We start from the raw sequence: 18,329 nt of genomic DNA on the forward strand, positions 1-18,329 counted from the left end.
AACTATTTGTACTTACTACCTTACCCTTTTATTTCTCCTCTCAAACACAAGCATCCCTAGGAGATTTATGAAGTCCCTCAAATGGTCATAGCTCTTCCTTAATTGATTACAACTACAGTACCAGAAATATTACTGCAAAAAATGTAGGGAGGTTTTCTCTATCATTTTCACATTTCCACAAATTAGGGGTGGGAGCACTTGTTGTCTTACTCTTGAGTATCCCCTACTCTCTGTTCTTTTTGCATTTTCTTTTACTCCTGTGTTGTCACTCAGATTCTACAGTGTGCATTCATTTATGGAGGTAATATGAAAATTCAACTTTAACAAATAAGTTTGGCTGATTCCAGATTTATAGGAAGAATGAAAATAAGAGGTAGAACTTAGGCTACAAAACTCAGCTACAAGGTTGTCACATTAACACATCAGCATGTAAAGCTCAGATATATCAGGACCTTTCTTTATTTAAAGGTCTTTGCAAATCATACACTATACCATGCAAATGATTCCCAATTTCTGAGTCTGAGAATCTGAAGAGAACAGTGCTGAGTATTAGGCAAGACAGTCATTTGTTCATTAATAGACTCATCCATTCATTCATTTCGTAAGCAACTTGTAAGGATTCCCAGGTGGCTCAGTGGTAAAGAGTTCACCTGCCAATGCAGGAAACACCAGAGATGCAGGCTCAGTCCCTGGGTCAGGAAGATCCCTGGCAGGAGGAAATGGCAGTCCATCCCAGCATTCTTGCCTGGAGAATCTCATGGACAGAAGAGCCTGTTGGGCTACAGTCCATGGAGTCACAAAAAGTGGGACATGACTGAGCAACTGAGCACATACACGAAGGCAAGCAACTCACACATGCCTACTCTAGTGGAGGTATGATAGAAAAATAGATTTCCTGCAACAGAGTAACTTATGTGTACTTGTGGAGAGCTAACATATTTGTGCCAAAATTAAAAAATGTTCAGGGAAACAAATCATAATGCTTCCTTTCTACTTTAGGCTGGTGTCCGCTAAATATTCATCTCTACTCTCAGTACCTCTTGTTACAGATGCTCAAGGATCCCTTTTATACAAATATCTTTCCTTTCTTTGGAAAAGGAAATAGCAACCCACTCCAGTATTCTTGCTTGGAGAAGGCTATAGTCCATGGGGTTTGCAAAGAGTTGGACACAACTGAACAATTAACACTTTATCTCCTTTCTTATCATTTGTTCCCATTTCCACAGAAAATGTTTGAGCCAGTTGTGTGAGTCATCTTTCTTGACACCTATTGTGTCTATGTGTACTGGAGCTTCCTCTGATCATATGTAGTGTGGAGCATTTAGGTGCTACTGAGAGCTATGTCTGATGCCAAACTAAGCTAGATGTGTAAATAACTTGATTCATAAACCTGTATTTTGAGTTGTCAAGTACTGATAAGACGAGTTGATAACTTATGAGAGTCTTTGTCCTAAGAGAGAAAAGGTTTTTTGTTTTTTTTTTCCCATGGATCATAGAAATTATGAATGTGTGACCTTAGCAAGCCTAGGGACTCTCACCGATTATAAAAAGTTACAAAGCATCTTTAAAATGCTGAATGACAATCCCAGGAATGTTATGGATACTGATTTCCACTATATCATTAAGGATGGACTCCGGTTGTATGTGAGACTGAAATCTGAAAAGCAATAGAAGAAAAGCGCTGAGCTCTCTTTCAACACAGTTTCTGAAATTGCCAGTGACTACATATCTTCTGCTAAACAGTTGGGGGAGTCATTCCTATCCACAAGGCAGTGTGTGCATACTAAGTTGCTTCAGTCATGTCTGACTTTGTGTGACTCTATGGACTGTAGCCTGCGGGATTCTCCAGGCAAAAAATACTGCAGTGAGTTGCAATGGCCTTCTCCAGGGGATTTTCCCTACCCAGGGATCAAACCTACATCTCTTATGTCCCCTGCATTGGCAGGCAGGTTTTGTTTTTTTTTTTTTTTTTTTTACCATTAGTGCCACCCACAAGGCAGTGGTGAGGATTAAATAAGGGAACTCATGGAAGAGCTCTGCAGAGCCTGGCAGCTCAGTGAATAGTCAATAAGTTTATTAACAGATCCTGAGTGGCAAGGTTTCTGTTCAGCTGATAGATGATTCATTGCAACACCAGCTTCAGGCTCTTATCTTCCCAGGCCCAGTGCTGCCTCCCTTCCCAGTGTTTTGCTCTTTTGCTATGCTTAGCCATTATTCATTTCTTCCTTAAAAAATATTCTATCACTTGCATGCAAGTAACGTGTATCTGGGCACACTCCATTCCATGTTCTACAGAACATTTAGGAAAAAAGTTAATTTTTTCCATGTGAAATTTATACAGTGTTTGGCAATTTCTAAACCAACTGCAAAAGTAAATAGGCTTGACCATGTCTAGGAGGCCCATCGTTCATTTTGTTTGACAAACTCATATCATTTTTACATAAAGCTTGCTGTGCCAGGCTCTGTTCTAAGTATTTGTTGTTGTTCAGTCGTTCAGTTGTGTCCTACTCTTTGCGACCTCACGGACTGCAGCAGGGTAAATCTTACGTGTTTACCAACATTAATTCATTTATATCAATAATTTCTAGTGCTGAAAAAAAAAAGCAAAACAAATAAAAAACTCAAATGAAAAACTCTTGGTGTGAAGCATATTTAGTAAAACCCAGTTTCAGTAATATCTGTTGTAAATGTTTGGGCACAATTTAATTCAGTCTAAGTGTCTTTGGACTGCAGCCACTGAAAGCCACAGGGGTTCTTTACAAGTAATCTGGACAAGCTTTTGTCCTCCTCACAGTTTGAGTATTGCTTGAGCTTCTCCATGGAAATAAATCATGCAACATAGGGCCTGTTGTGCTGTGTCCTTAGAAGCTCTGCATGAGCAAAAAGAAAGTTGTGTAAATAAATAGTTTCATCTCAAAACAAACACAATAAAATAGAATGGATTTAATAGACATGAAATCTCTTACAGGCTTAATGGCTAACTTCTCTATTCAAAGGCTCAGATTCACAATAAAGCAGAATTTAGAAAAGGCATGATGTTTCCTGTGTCAGAGACAGGGCAGAGGCTTACAATATATTTACATGCTCAATAAAAAATGTGTAAGTCATATAAATTATTCAGTATTCTAGGGATAAATGTCTTAAGCATTTCTTCACCAATATCAGATTTGTAATTTTTCCTTTGAAAAAAACTTTTTTACAAACAGCAAAATTGCCATCCTTTGCTAGAAAACAGCTATCCTGCTGTGGTATTCGTCAACATATGATTTTACTAAAATAATATGTGTCAGTAATTTTTCTTATATCCGTTTTTATACTGTGTTTCAGAATCATGTATGTTTAATGTTAAAGGCAATATTTTATTGCTAAGGTATTGGCTGCATTTATGTATTTAAAGAGTCAATATAAGTTAAGAGTTTAAAATCTGGAGAGACTTCCCATCTTGAACTCGTACTCTACCAAGCCTTTTGATTTGGGCAAGTTACTTAATCTTTTCTGTAAAGTGAGGACAAGAGTCAAATCTGTCCCACAGTTTTGTGGGGATGAACCGAGTTATCACATGTCAACTGTTTAGCATGCAACCTGGAGCATACTTGGGGAAAGAATTCTCTTTGAGTTTCCTGTGTTTCTCTACGTCTTCTGAGCAAGAAAGCTTTGACATCCATGTAAAAACCACAGATCAGAGATAAAAGAGAGAGAACCAAATCTCTCTTCAAATAAGAGATTTATTTCCTGAGCAGTATATTAAAGGTGATGTCTCCATCCTGGGGAAAGACTGAGAGTGTCTCCTAGGAACTAGAATCTTTAAAAGACTAGGGTTTTCTAAACTTGAGGTCCATTAGTATATGTATGTATGTGCAGCAAATACATGGTCCCATGGCATCTGTGGGGTAAGAACTAATGTGAACATGAAACTGATGCCATCTGCTAAGTAATGATGCCTTGCATCTCAGTTGGGAATTCCATGTCATATACCATAATTTATAAAAACTTAAGTAGGTTAATTTAGCTTTGTTGTTATTTACTGGCAAAGTCTTATCTGACTCTTTTGTGATCCCATGAACTATAGCTTTCCAGACTTTTCTGTCCCTGGGATTTCCCAGGCAAGAATACTATAGTGGGTTGCCATTTCCTTCTCCAAGGGATTTTCCATACCCAGGGATGAAACCCAAATCGCCTTTGTCTCCTGCATTGGCAGGTGGATTCTTTACCACTGAGTCACCTGGGAAGTCCCTGATTTAGCCTATAAGCAGTGTGAAATCTTAAGCTCTTCAGTTATTGATTACATGGTTAGCACTCAATAATCACTAGTAGTCATTGCTATTATTATATACTCTAAAGAAGTCATTACACAATAAGTACTCAGTATAAAATGCCAAGCTAAAATTCTGAGCACTATCAAGACCAATAATATGCCAGTTGACTAAAATAATCCTGTAACAATCTATTTAATATTTGTTTTTCTTTAATGAATGAATTAATTTTTAGTTTAATCAGATTATGGTCTAGCCATTGGCTTCTTTTATTTAAATATGGCCTTACTAATGCATATGTTTTCTATTTTGAAAATAAAATTTACTTTTATATCATTTTAAAAGAATTAATTTTATTCCTAGCCATGAAAATTTGAAATCCCTAGTCATCTCTTCCCCAGAAGAAGAAACACACAAACAAAAATATTAAGAAAAGAAATAAAATTTTGAAATTGAATTACTTATTTTCATTTTGGTAGCAAATGCAAACCATATGCTATACCAAGTCTTTTGTAGACTCACTGCATAGAAAATAAATGAAAGGAATAAAATCATACTTGAGAGTCAGTTTTATTACCTATAATCTGTATAGTCATTCAATTAGATAAATGAAAGTCTTAATTAATAAGAAAGTTAAAAACTAGGGTTTATGAACAAAAATGTTTATCTTATATTAACTTCAGGCTCCAAAGTATCCTTTTGCTTTGCTTTATTCTATTTTTGCAAAACTGAGAAAATTGTGATTGCCAAACGTGACTAATTAATTACCTGTCGTCGATGTTTTAAGATCATACTTAGCAAACTCAGGATTGTTTTCAATTAAATGAGGATGGTTTAAGCAGCTTTATTCTGAGGCCAGCACAAAAGTCAGTTTACTTGGAATTAATTTACAGTGAATTAATGATTGCCCACAGTCTAACTTAGTATAAAATACATTTTGACATTATATTTTTATGGTAGTTTTAAAAATTATTCAAACTATCTTTCAGATGAAATGAAGAACAAAGATTTATTGAGTCCCTAGAGCTTCTGCAAGTTTTGGCAGAATACATTTTGAATAGAGAGAGCCAAGCAGAGCATATGGCAAGTTTTCGAGATGCATTCCCTGTGAGGAGTGTTGGATCTGCTTGCTTTTAGATTCGTAGGTTCTGTAAGAGCTCCTCAGTTCTCTTCAGTCACCTCCTCTGTTCTCTTATGCTCGCCAGCTGCTATCATCTGTGTTACTTGTTTCCTATATTTAGCTGGATTCTAACCTTATATTAGATGATTTATAGCAGTCAACAGTGGGGAAGGAAATGGCAACCCCCTCCAGTACTCTTGCCTGGAGAATCCCAGGGACAGAGGGGCCTGGTGGGTTGCCCTCTATGGGGTTGAACAGAGTTGGACACAACTGAAGCAACTTAGCAGCAGCAGCAGCAGTCAATAGAATTTCAAGTGCTATCACTTTAGAATGTTAGGGTGGGGAAGTAAGCAATGCCAGAGGATATTTTGCAAACAGAGAGTAAACCTGACTAGGGGGAGAAAGGAGAGACTATATGATGGATTAGTGATCTAGGGAAAAGAATCCAGTGTCAAAAGAGCATACCTTAGGAACTTACCTCTCCTGTAATGGTTTCAGTTCAGTTCAGTTCAGTCGCTCAGTCGTGTCTGACTCTTTGCGACCCCATGAATTGCAGCACGCCAGGCCTCCCTGTCTGTCACCAACTCCCGGAGTTCACTCAAACTCATGTCCATCGAGTCAGTGATGCCATCCAGCCATCTCATCCTCTGTCGTCCCCTTCTCCTTCTGCCCCCAATCCCTCCCAGCATCAGAGTCTTTTCCAGTGAGTCAGCTCTTCGCATGAGGTGGCCAAAGTATTGGAGTTTCATCAACTAAAGATATTTTTCACTGTGAATGAAAGTGAAAGTGTTAGTCACTCAGTTTGTCCACATTTTTATGACCCCATGGATTATAGCCCACCAGGCTCCTCTGCCCATGAAAATTTTCAGGCAAGAATACTGGAGTGGGTTGCCATTCCCTTCTCCAGGGGATCTTCCCCACCCTGGTAGCAAACCCAGGTCTCCCGAAATGCAGACAAATTCTTTACCATCTGAGACACAAGGGAAGTCAGCTTACTGTTAACGCGTACTGTTAATAAGTGTTACAAATTCATGATTGAAAATGCATTGTATGCATAGCTTCACTCAGTGTATGAAAGTTACATTCCATACAATAAAATGTAAAACCACAATGGCAATGGCCCCAAGAAAATGATCATTTTAGAGTTTCATTGTAAAACACAGTCTTCTTGCTTGTTCAGCAGGAAACACAACTCTTATGGTTCTTGTGTATGACTGGGGGTTGCCGTGGCACTTGATCTTCAGCCGTATTTCCACCAGAGGTGAACAATAGCTTTAGGCACTTATCAAAATTTCAGCAGTCTAAATCTGAAGCTTTCCCAAGCTGTCCTTTTAAGAAGAATACATTGTGATAGAATAGGACATCTTTTAAGTATGGTTTCAGATTTTTAAAGAGTTTTGTGCACAATATTTAGGGCTTTACAAATAACTGCTTTGTCAGTTTATATACTATCCAGTTCAATTCTTTGAGCTGAGTTAGAGATATATGATAAAGGGTAGGGAACAAAGATGATCCAGCTTTTTCATAATTGTAGTCTTAGATTATCATTAGAATCCAGAGTCTAGAATCATAGGCTGGTTTTATTTGGGCCTTGAGTCAGTTGTAATGCTTGTACTTTGTCATATGCCTTAGGCTTCCTTACATGGCAGTCTAAGGATTTATAAAACATCACAGGACTCAAAGAGCAGAGAGGAAGTATCTTAGGCTTCTCAGAACTAGACTTGTGTATAACTTCCGCTGCACCCTATTAATCAAGCAACCACAGTCTATCCAGAGCCAAATGAAGAGTACTTTTCTAGTGAAGAACTGCAACAGTACTCATGTTAAAACTGCCACCCATCTAAATGAAAAAGGATAGATTACCAATAGTGTTACCAAGATGGTTCAGTAAGAATCCGCCGTCCGGTGCAAGAGATATCAGAGACACCAGAAACGCAGGTACAGTCCCTGGGTTGGGAAGAGGAAGTGGCAACCCACTCCAGGATTCTTGCCTGGAAAATTCCATGGACAGAGGAGACAAGTAGGTTACAGTCCATAGGGTCTCAAAGAGTTGGACATGGCTTAGTAACTAAACAGCAACAGCTTACCAATGGCTCAAAATATAACAATTTATAATCAATTTGGGGTAAATTGATTTTTTATTCTTCTAAAACCATCTCTCAATGCAGGAGTATCTTGGATATTTTTAATGATACAAAGAAAAAGATGTATAACACTTTTTTTTGCTCAAATTTTTGATTCCTTAATAATTATTCATGTATTCTTTAGAAGAATAATAGCAAAACAAATGTTTCAAAGGCTAGTAAAATTAAACACAGGGAGTTTGAGGAGTTTAAACAGATTTCTTCAGGATGAAAGAACAATTCCCAGGTATAGAAGGAAGATGAAAAGTAAATTCACCAAAGTAATAAATACATAGCATCTCAGTGATTTTGCTTTTTTTTTTTTTCCCACCCATCACAAGTCAACAAGGATCTTGTGAACAGACAAAGCGAGGAGGTTTGGCTTGATTTTTATTTCAAAAACATAGATCTGCCAGGATCAAAGATATAATACTAAGCTGCTTGATAGCATTTGATTCTTATGACAGGCTTGATCTCCAGTAATAGCCACAAAATTTTCTAACTGAAAAAAAGCTTGGTGCTTTTAAATTTAGCATTTGTGAACATTTCGATCATTTTTTAAAAGCACCATTTTGTAGTAATTTCAAGCTCATTTAACCATATCACAGCTTGATGGAGAGAAGTATTAATAGTGCTTCAGTTGACCGAGCTAAGGCAGAATAAACATGAAAAATGAACAGAACAAGAGATGTTTTTGTTTATACTCCCCTGTTGAGCTATTTCTGTTGGCAGTTTTATATTAGACAAATGAGATTAATTATTCTGAAAAAAAAGAAAAAGACACACTCTCCTTGCAAAGTGAGACTAGTGACGACTCACTGAGAGAAAAATAGTTCATTTATAAAATAGTTATTTCAGCAATATTCATCATCATCCACCCCTTCTACGTACACACTCCTGAAAATGATCTGTCATTGATGTTATCTTTGTCCTTAACAAGATCCAGAGATAAATGCAATGGGCCTTCCTTTACTCTAGCCAGTAGTTTTTATTTTTATTTATTTATTTATTTATTTATTTTTAGCCAGTAATTTTTAAAGTTACGGTTTTAGGACCTTTTTATACTTCTAAAAATTATTAAAGGTTCTAAAGAATTTTTTATTGTATGGACCTTATCTGCTGATATTTCTCCTATTAAAAATTAAGACTGAGGCATTTCTTCTATCTATTTTAATTTTTTTAACACCAAAAATATTTTGTATTGAGGTAAAGCTGATTAACAAAGTTGTAGCAGTCTTAGGTGAACAGCGAAGAGATTCAGCCATACAAATACATGTATCTATTCTCTCCCAAACCCCACTCCCATCCCAGCTGGCACACACACTGAGCAATGTTCCATGGAAAACTGAGGAATTTTATATGAGAATTTTTCTCTTCATATTTTGTTGTTGTTCAGTAGCTCATTGATGTCTGACTCTTTAAGATCTGATGGATTGTAGCATGTCAGGCTTCCCTGTCCTTCACTGTCTCCTGGAGTTCATACTTTATTACCAACATCGTTTTAAAAATTTGACAGTTTAATAAGTATAAAATCTCCTGTAGTTTTAATTTTGAATTATTCTAATGATAACTGAGATTCCATGGCTTTTCATAAGATTGTGCATGTATTTTGTGGTGAAATCTTTGTATTATTTGTGTAATTTTACATTGAGTTTTGAAATTTTCCTTACTTTTCCAGGAATTTTATATGTTTTAAGATAATTAACAGTTTCTCCATGAGATGAGCTGCAAATGTTTTTCTGGTTTGCATTTTTTCTTTCACTTTATTTTGTTGTTGCTTTTATGCATATTTATTTTTTATATACTTGGATTTATCAGCATTTTCATTTATATTTTTGAGTTTATATTTATTATGTTATTTCTGACTTTAAGCTACAGAAATTTCTCCCGTTTTGTCAAGTGCACTTTCTGTATATGTGTAAAGTTTTGTTTGGATTGGTGGCTCAGTGGTAAAGAATCCACATGCCAATGAAGGAGACAGACATGGGTTCAATCCCTGGGTTGGAAGGATCCTCTGGAGAAGAAAATGCAACCCATTCCAGTATCCTTGCCTGGAAAATCCCATTGACAGAAGAGCCTGATGGGTTACAGTCCATAGGGTCACAAGAGTTGGACATGACTTAGAGACTATACAAGAACAACAAAATTTTTTGATCTCTACAAAATTTATTTTTGTATCATGGTTGAGGTAGTAACCGTATTCTTTACTAGATGACTAACCAATTATCAAAGCATTATTTAGAAGTGATTTATCTTTTTTCCCCCTTCTTTTGAAATGATATGTTAGTTTTGCACTAAATCCCCTTATGATTGTGTGTGTATGTATTTGCATTGTTCTCTGCCATGTAATTTCAGAGATGAGAAAAGTATGGCTATGTATCTTGTCTAATCTGTATTATTTGATAAGGACAAATTTTTGTGAATACACCCTAGATGAACAGTGCTTTTACAGGAAGCAGTGGTAGTGATAGCTGGGTCCACTGTACAGCTGTGTCCAGAACACACCTTTTAATATCCAGTGTATAAACTGTACTTATTCCATGGTACTCAATAGTCATCCCTTTCTATTTCTGGATATTCAAAATGGTTTAAATTAAATTATTAGTTTGCTTGCAATTCTTGATATTTCAATTTGCTGCTGCTGCTGCTGCTGCTGCTGCTAAGTCGCTTCAGTTGTGTCCGACTCTGTGTGACCCCATAGACAGCAGCCCACCAGGTCCCCTGTCCCTGGGATTCTCCAGGCAAGAACACTGGAGTGGGTTGCCATTTCCTTCTCCAATCCATGAAAGTGAAAGTGAAAGTGAAGTTGCTCAGTCCTGTCCGACTCTTAGTGACCCCATGAACTGCAGCCCACCAGGCTCCTCCGCCCATGGGATTTTCCAGGCAAGAGTACTGGAGTGGGGTGCCATTGTCTAATGAAGACCAAAGAGAAAATAGGATTTTCAATAGGATATCATGAATCATAACTTTCAGATTTCAAAACAGCAAGATATTTAATCAGAGAGTTGTAGTATGAAACTTGCAGATATCATATTATGGAAAATATTTTCTGATTTTGTGTCTGTAATTACTTTAAAATGAGTTTTGAGAAACTATCAATAGAATCATAAAGTGATCTGCTAACACAGTATTTTCTATTAAGCCTTATTGTTTCCTTGTACTGTAGTAATAACTATTCTTAGAATGTAATAGAAATAAATATCAATATCAGTTCAATCACTCAGTCCTGTCTGACTCCCTGCGACCCCATGGACTGCAGCATGCCAAGCCTCCTGCACATCACCAACTGCTGAAGATTTCTTAAATTCATGTCTATCAAGTCAGTGAAGCCATCCAACTATCTTATCCCCTGTCGTCCCCTTCTCTTCCTGCCTTCAATGTTTCCCAGCATCGGAGTCTTTTCCAATGAATCAGTTCTCTGCATCAGTTGGCCAAGTATTGGAGTTTCAGCTTCAGCATCAGTCCTTCCAATGAATATTCAGGACTGATTTCCCTTAGGATGGACTGGTTTGATCTCCGTGCAGTCCAAGGGACTCTCAAGAGTCTTCTCCAACACCATAGTTCAAAAGTATCAATTCATTGGCACTCAGATTTCTTTAGAGTCCAAACCTCACACATAAACATGACTACTGGAAAAACCATAGCTTTGACTAGATGGACCTCTATTGGCAGTGTCTTGTCTCTGCTTTTTAATATGCTGTCTAGGTTGGTCATAGCATTTCCTCCAAGGAGCAAGCATCTTTTAATTTCATGGCTGCAGTCACCATCTGCAGTGATTTTGGAGCCCCAAAATATAAACTCTGACACTGTTTCCACTGTTTCCCCATCTATTTCCCATGAAGTGATGGGACCATATGCCATAATCTTAGTTTTCTGAATGTTAAGTTTTAAGCCAACTTTTTCACTCTCCTCTTTCACTTTCATCAAGAGCCTCTGATTTGGTTCTTCTTTGCTTCCTTCCATAAGGGTGGCATAATCTGTGTATCTGAGGTTATTGATATTTCTCCCAACAATCTTGATTCCAGCTTTTGCTTCATCCAGCCTGACATTTCTCATGATGTACCCTACAAATAAGTTACATAAGCAGGGTGACAATATACAGCCTTGACGTATTCCTTTCCTGATTTGGAACCAGTCTGTTGTTCGATGTACAGTTCTAACTGTTGCTTCTTGATCTGCATACAGATTTCTCAGGAGGCAGGTAAGGTGGTCTTGTATTCCCATTGCTTGAAGAGTTTTCCACAGTTTGTTGTAGTCCGCACAGTCAAAGGCTTTGGCATAGTCTATAAAGCAGAAGTAGATGTTTTTCTGGATCCCTCTTGCTTTTTTGATGGTTCAACAGGTATTGGCAATTTGATCTCTGGTTCCTCTGTCTTTTCTAAATCCAGCTTGAATATCTGAAAGTTCACAGTTCACGTATTATTGAAGCCTGGCTTGGAGAATTTTTAGCATTACTTTGCTAACGTGTGAGATGATTGCAGTTGTGTGATGAGGTGAGGTGAGGTGACGTGAAGTCGCTCAGTCGTGTCCGACTCTTTGCGACCCCGTGGACTGTAACCTACTAGGCTTCTCCGTCCATGGGATTCTCCAGGCAAGAATACTGGAGTGGATTGCCATTTCCTTCTCCAGGGGATCTTCCCGACCCAGGGATCGAACCCAGGTCTCCCACATTGGAGGCAGACACTTTAACCTCTGAGCCACCAGGGAAGCCCTATGTTTGAATATTCTTTGGCATTGGCTTTCTTTGGCATTGGAATGAAAACTGACCTTTTCCAGTCCTGGGGCCACTGCTGAGTTTTCAAAATTTACTGGTATATTGAGTGTAGCTCTTTCGTCTTTTAGGATTGGAAATAGCTCACCTTGAATTCCATTACCTCCACTAGCTTTGTTCATAGTGATGCTCCTAAGGCCCACTTGACTTCACATTCCAGGATGTCAGGCCATCGTGGTTATCTGAGTTATGAAGATCCTTTTTTGTATAGTTCTTATTCTGTGTATTCTTGCCACCTTTTCTTAATATCTTCTGCTTCTGTTAGGTCCAGAAAATTTCTGTCCTCTATTGTGCCCATCTTTGCATGAAATGGTCCCTTGGTATCTGTACTTTTCTTGAAGAGATCTCTCGTCTTTCCCATTCTATTATTTTTCTCTACTTCTTCACATTGATCACTGAGGAAGGCTTTCCTATCTCTCCTTGCTATTCTTTGGAACTCTGCATTCAAAAAAGTCTTGTTGTTCCCTTATAATATAGTAACAGCTAATTCTCTCAATGTATTAGAAAAGGGAAGATAATTACCGCAGAAGCACTTCAACATGCTTAGTCCTTGATAGGCCTGTTTCTTCTTTCACTTCTTAGTTTATTTTTTTGTTTCCATTTCTGTGTTAGAAAACATCATCCAGAGTATCAGTAATAAGTCCATACTTTGTAATAATCTTTATATTCATACTGCTTTTTTTTTCTTGTCATATTGCATCAGAACTTCAGTCGTATAGTTAAAGTAGAAATGAATGTCTTATTTTCCAGCAAACCATTTAACATCTGCAAAAATTTAAGTAGGATAACTAGCCTAACACACAGACAGAAACTTAACTAATAATACTTTTGAGGTACTGCTAAACTTTTTAAAGGAATGATCTGATTTTGATGAAGTAGTTGTAAAAAAGAAAAAGAACTAAAGCTTCACAGCTCAATTATTTAATCATAAATTTTTTTCATTTCTCATCATTTTGGGGGAAGTTGATATTTCAGGGGAGGCATATAGTGCAGTTGTTAAGCTGCAAAGCAAACAAATATGATGTCTGTGTTTGTGGGAGGGAGGTGAGCTCCATGTCCTTCTATTCCATCATTTCCATCCCAGTCTTAGTATCTCTGTGATATATGACTATGAGTCTTGATACATTAGAGTAAGACTTAAGCATGTCATGATAAATTATATTTACTATTTTACAGAGAAATCATTGTGACATGAATTATTTCAAAGTTTTTATGTAAAATAACAGAGTTTTAAACCCTTAATTCTTATATATGAAGTATTTTACTCTGATGACAGATTGCAATAATATCTAATCAGTAAATGTTGAATCATGTTTAAGAGTAGATGTGGATTCATAGTATCTTGGAGTGTATCAACTAGCAACCGCCAAATCATTGACACACTGCAAGTTATTAATTTTCAGAAGTTGTAATTTTTAAAATCAGGCAGTCAGGGTGACACCAGCATATTTTGACAGAATATATGTGTGCCCTCAGACATATACACATTTTCATTAGTATATAAAGTTCTCTGTTTTTGAAAGTTGATGCTAGAATAATGATACTGCCTGCTTTCCTATACAATTGTAACCTCCTGAAGAATTTCTCATACTAGTCTTTCTTTCACATCTGCTTCTCTTTCTCTACTACCCAAGGATTAATGTCTATTAGTACTTGCCCATCATAGAGGCTTCATTCAAATTTGTTGAGTTGCAACAAAGAGATAACAATAAAAATGGAATTTTGACCATATTATGTGTTGTGTTATAGTTAGGCTAATGTTTTTAGATTACCTACTTGTACAATTTTCAGATAATTAGGAAATGTGACTATAAATTATATAAGCCCTTCATTGAAAGCACTTATAATACTAAGTTCTTGCCTTAATCTGATGTATATTAATGTGCATTTGTATCCATTGGCTCTTATTAACCTATGAGAGAGAAACTGAATGACTGTCTTTTATAAAACAGATTGCAACTCAGAGACATTTTCCAACGCTCATTGCCATTAGGCGTGCACAGGGAAATGCAAAGCAAAGGTTTTAAAGTCTTAAGATAAGTCTTTTCTGTTCTAGACTAGCTCACTCAGATGGTAAAGAATCTGCCTGCAGTGTAGGAGACCTGGATTAAATTCCCAGATCAAGAATCCTGGAGAGGGGAATGCCTACCCACTCCTATATTCTTGAATCAATAATTATATGGACAGAGGAGCCTGACTGCAGTCCATGGGATCACAAAGAGTCAGACATAACTGAGTGACTAGCTCACAATTAGGGAGCTGAGCCTTTCATTTGCTTAGCATAGTTTAAATCTTCAGGATCATGGTTCTTAAAGAAAGTGCCAATATGATTTTTAAATCCTTACTTAAAGAAAAATGAAATGAGAAAAACATGCAAATAATGATGAAAAAATGAGAATGAAAAAAAATCCCAGAATTTGACATAAGATTCCCTGTTTTCTAAAGCGCATAAAGTGAATCCTAGTCAAGGTGTTTCAAAAGTTGGTTTTTTTTTTTTTTTTCCCCTTAATGCCCAGTGCATTTGTGAGCTCTTAAAAATAAAAGCAGTGATAATTGTTAGATGCTACTATGATTCAGTTGTATCAAACTGAAAAAATAAATGTTATCATGGGCCTCGTAAAATTAAAATGCAGACGTGATACGTGTTGAGTTCAGTCATGTAGCTGATGGATTGTCTCAAAATAATTTGGGGATATTTTAAGGAAATGTGGGCTGTGATTGCACTGATCATTAAATATTTTATTTTAATAGAATATTCATAAAAATTGTTTATAGGAACAGTGCCATCTTGATTAACATGTGCATGGTACACAGCTCTGTTCTTGGCCTTGGCTGTGAGAAACAGAATTCTTAGCAGCAAATTTTTGTATGTAAAATATACAAGTTAAACAAGGTTGCTAGGTTTGTCTTACATGTTGGATGAGAAGGTCAAAAAATCATATGCCCTACACAAACTTGAATGACTGTAAGAACTTAACCAAAATAAAATTGTATAAGAATAAATGTGAAATCTGGATTAGAAAAACAAAACAAACCAGCTCTTGTTTGTCTAAGCTTCAGACACTATGTCAGGGAGGTTGGTCACATCAGTAATATATAGGGACAGTGGTTCATAATATACAGGGATAGTTCATTCATGAACTGTGAGTCTGCTTTTCTACCTGGAAGAAGCAGAAAAGAACAATGAATATACCATACATTATTTTGAAAGTGATAGTGCATGGATGAAATGTGAAGAAGATTATGGGGGAAGAGGATGAGTCCAGGGGTGACTCTGGAACTGCAGGCTGAACTATTAAATACCAGAGGCAAGAGGTATCTCACTAAGAAGATAGGCATTGAATAAGAGTTTGGACAAGAGGAAGAAATAATTCATGTGGTTATCCAAAAATAAATATTTCCAAAAGAGGAAGACCTAAAGTGGGGCTTAAGAGAAGGAACATAGATCTGAGTCCCAGGATGGATAAGGAAGCGTGTGTGGTGGACAGGGAGAGTAAGGTGGGGATTGTAGCAAGACAGAAGATCAGTGAAGTAACTGGAACTCATATCCTGCAGTGCCCAGTGGGCCAGCATAAAGGACATTTGGCTTCAGATGATTTTCAGCTAAGGATAGATCTTTAGAATTCAGGATTAAAAGGGATCCCTGTGCTGCTCTGTGAAGACTAGACCAGACTGGACACAGTGAAAGCAGGAGAATAGTTAGGAAGCTAATGGAAGATATGAGAGAGAGATTATTCAAGGCCCCCTCCCTCCAATACATTAGCCTGAGCAACTTGAAGGATTAAACATGGAGTTGAGTGAAAGTCGCTCAGTTGTGTCCGACTCTTTGTAACCCCATGGAATTCTCTAGGCCAGAATAATGGAGTGGGTAGCCTTTCCCTTCTCCAGGGAATCTTCCCAACCCAGGGATTGAACCCAGGTCTCCCACATTGCAGGCGGATTCTTTACCAACTAAGCCACAAGGGAAGCATGGATACATCTATAAAATCATTCACAAGATTAGCATACAGAAAGAGTGATTTTTAGAGTAAAATCAAGACATTGTATTACTTGTAAGCTTAATGAAAGTCAAAGACAAAAATGTTGTTCATAGATGAAATAGGAAATAGATGCTGATTAAACCCTAAGCCGAAGAATTGATGCTTTTGAACTGTGGTGTTGGAGAAGACTCTTGAGAGTCCCTTGGACTGCAAGGAGATCCAACCAGTCCATTCTGAAGGAGATCAACCCTGGGATTTCTTTGGAAGGAATGATGCTAAAGCTGAAACTTCAGTACTTTGGCCACCTCATGCGAAGAGTTGACTCATTGGAAAAGACTTTGATGCTGGGAAGGATTGGGGGCAGGAGAAGAAGGGGACAACAGAGGATGAGATTTCTGAATGGCATCACTGACTCAATGGACACGAGTCTGAGTCAACTCCGAGAGATAGTGATGGACAGGGAGGCCTAGCATGCTGCGATTCATGGGGTCACAAATAGTCGAATACGGCTGAGCTACTGAACTGAACTGACAATCTAGGTGTTGATTCAGACAGTTAAATACTATCTCCTTTGGCTAAAAGTATATCCAAATGAGAAAACAAAAAGCCATGAAAGAAAGTTAAAAGAAAATAACATTCATGTAGCCATATATACAGGACTATGTGTATATAAACCGTATACCCATATGGATAAAATAATTCATATAGTCATGTTAACTGTCTTAAAACAGTTGACATGCAAAATAAGTTAAATTTTCCAAATGTTATTAGGGTGGATGTTATTAAAAGTAGATCTGGGATATCTATAAATAGTGCCACCCCAATAGAAATGTCCTGGTTTGCAGTGGGGAACAGTGAAAATTTGAAGTGCCCCATGAAATATTAAATACGACTCTTAAAGATGTTAAATAGAGTATAATTCATCTGACAGAGAGTTTATACTACATTGGTAAAGTTCTATCACTGGTATTCGGTACTTTGTATATTCCACGACTATAACAATTTGGAAAATAATCTGGGAACTCACAGTCAACCTATTTCAAATTAAAATTTAAACTGTGTGTAGTCCACACAAATCAGCCCTGACCCCCTTTTCTCCTTGGCACAACTTAAGCAGCCTCTTTCCATGGCCAGAAGCTGAGACCCTTTCCCTCCCACTTTGAATTTCATTTTACCATTGACAACCACCATCAGACCCATAAATAAGAATGATTAAAAGTTTCAGTTCTGTTTCAATTCTTACAGAAGGTATCACATTTTTAAAAGACTGCAGTGTTTGCCATTTGACAGTTCCAGGAACAAAGTTTGGGAAACAAAAAGGGCAGGAAGGGAGGACAATATTTTGGGCAATTTGAGTTCCTCAGAAGGTCAAGTTTAGTTGCTAAAAAGGAAAGAGGGCAAATGAAATGGATCTTGTGCAAATAGAAGGAAAGCAGCCTGTAGAAAAACAAATTCAAAATTAGTTTTTAATTAGTTTTTACTGGAGTATCATTGCTTTAGGCTTCCCCCCATGAGCTCAGAGGTTAAAGAATCTGCGGGCAGTGCAGGAGATGCAGATTCAATCCCTGGGCGGGGAAGATCCCCTGGAGAAGGGTCGGCAACCCACTCCAGTATTCTTGTCTGGAGACTTCCATGGACTGAGGAGGCTAGTGGGCTACAGTCCTTAGTTCAGTTCAGTTCAGTTCAGTTGCTCAGTCGTGTCCAACTCTGCAACCTCATGAATCGGAGCATGCCAGGCCTCCCTGTCCATCACCCACTCCTGGGGTTCACCCAAACCCACGTCCATCGAGTCGGTGATGCCATCCAGCAATCTTATCCTCTGTCGTCCCCTTCTCCTCCTGCCCCCAATCCCTCCCAGCATCAGGGTATTTTCCAATGAGTCAACTGTTTGCATGATGTGGCCAAAGTACTGGAGTTTCAGCTTTAGTATCATTTCTTCCAAAGAAATCCTAAGGCTGATCTCCTTCAGAATGGACTGGTTGGATCTCCTTGCAGTCCAAGGGACTCTCAACAGTCTTCTCCAACGCCACAGTTCAAAAGCATCAGTTCTTCAGTGCTCAGCTTTCTTCACAGTCCAACTCT

General features: G+C 37.7%; 1 protein-coding gene across 6 annotated transcripts in view; it reads left to right on the plus strand.

Annotated features, from left to right (window-relative positions):
• The window catches only part of CDH18 (cadherin 18), a 1,280,123-nt gene that overhangs the window by 729,728 nt on the left and 532,066 nt on the right, over positions 1-18,329 (plus strand). The gene's annotated exons all lie outside the window — the stretch shown is intronic.

The sequence above is a fragment of the Ovis aries genome, chromosome 16 (genome assembly GCF_016772045.2).
Source record: "Ovis aries strain OAR_USU_Benz2616 breed Rambouillet chromosome 16, ARS-UI_Ramb_v3.0, whole genome shotgun sequence".
Classification (NCBI taxonomy): Eukaryota; Metazoa; Chordata; class Mammalia; order Artiodactyla; family Bovidae; genus Ovis; species Ovis aries.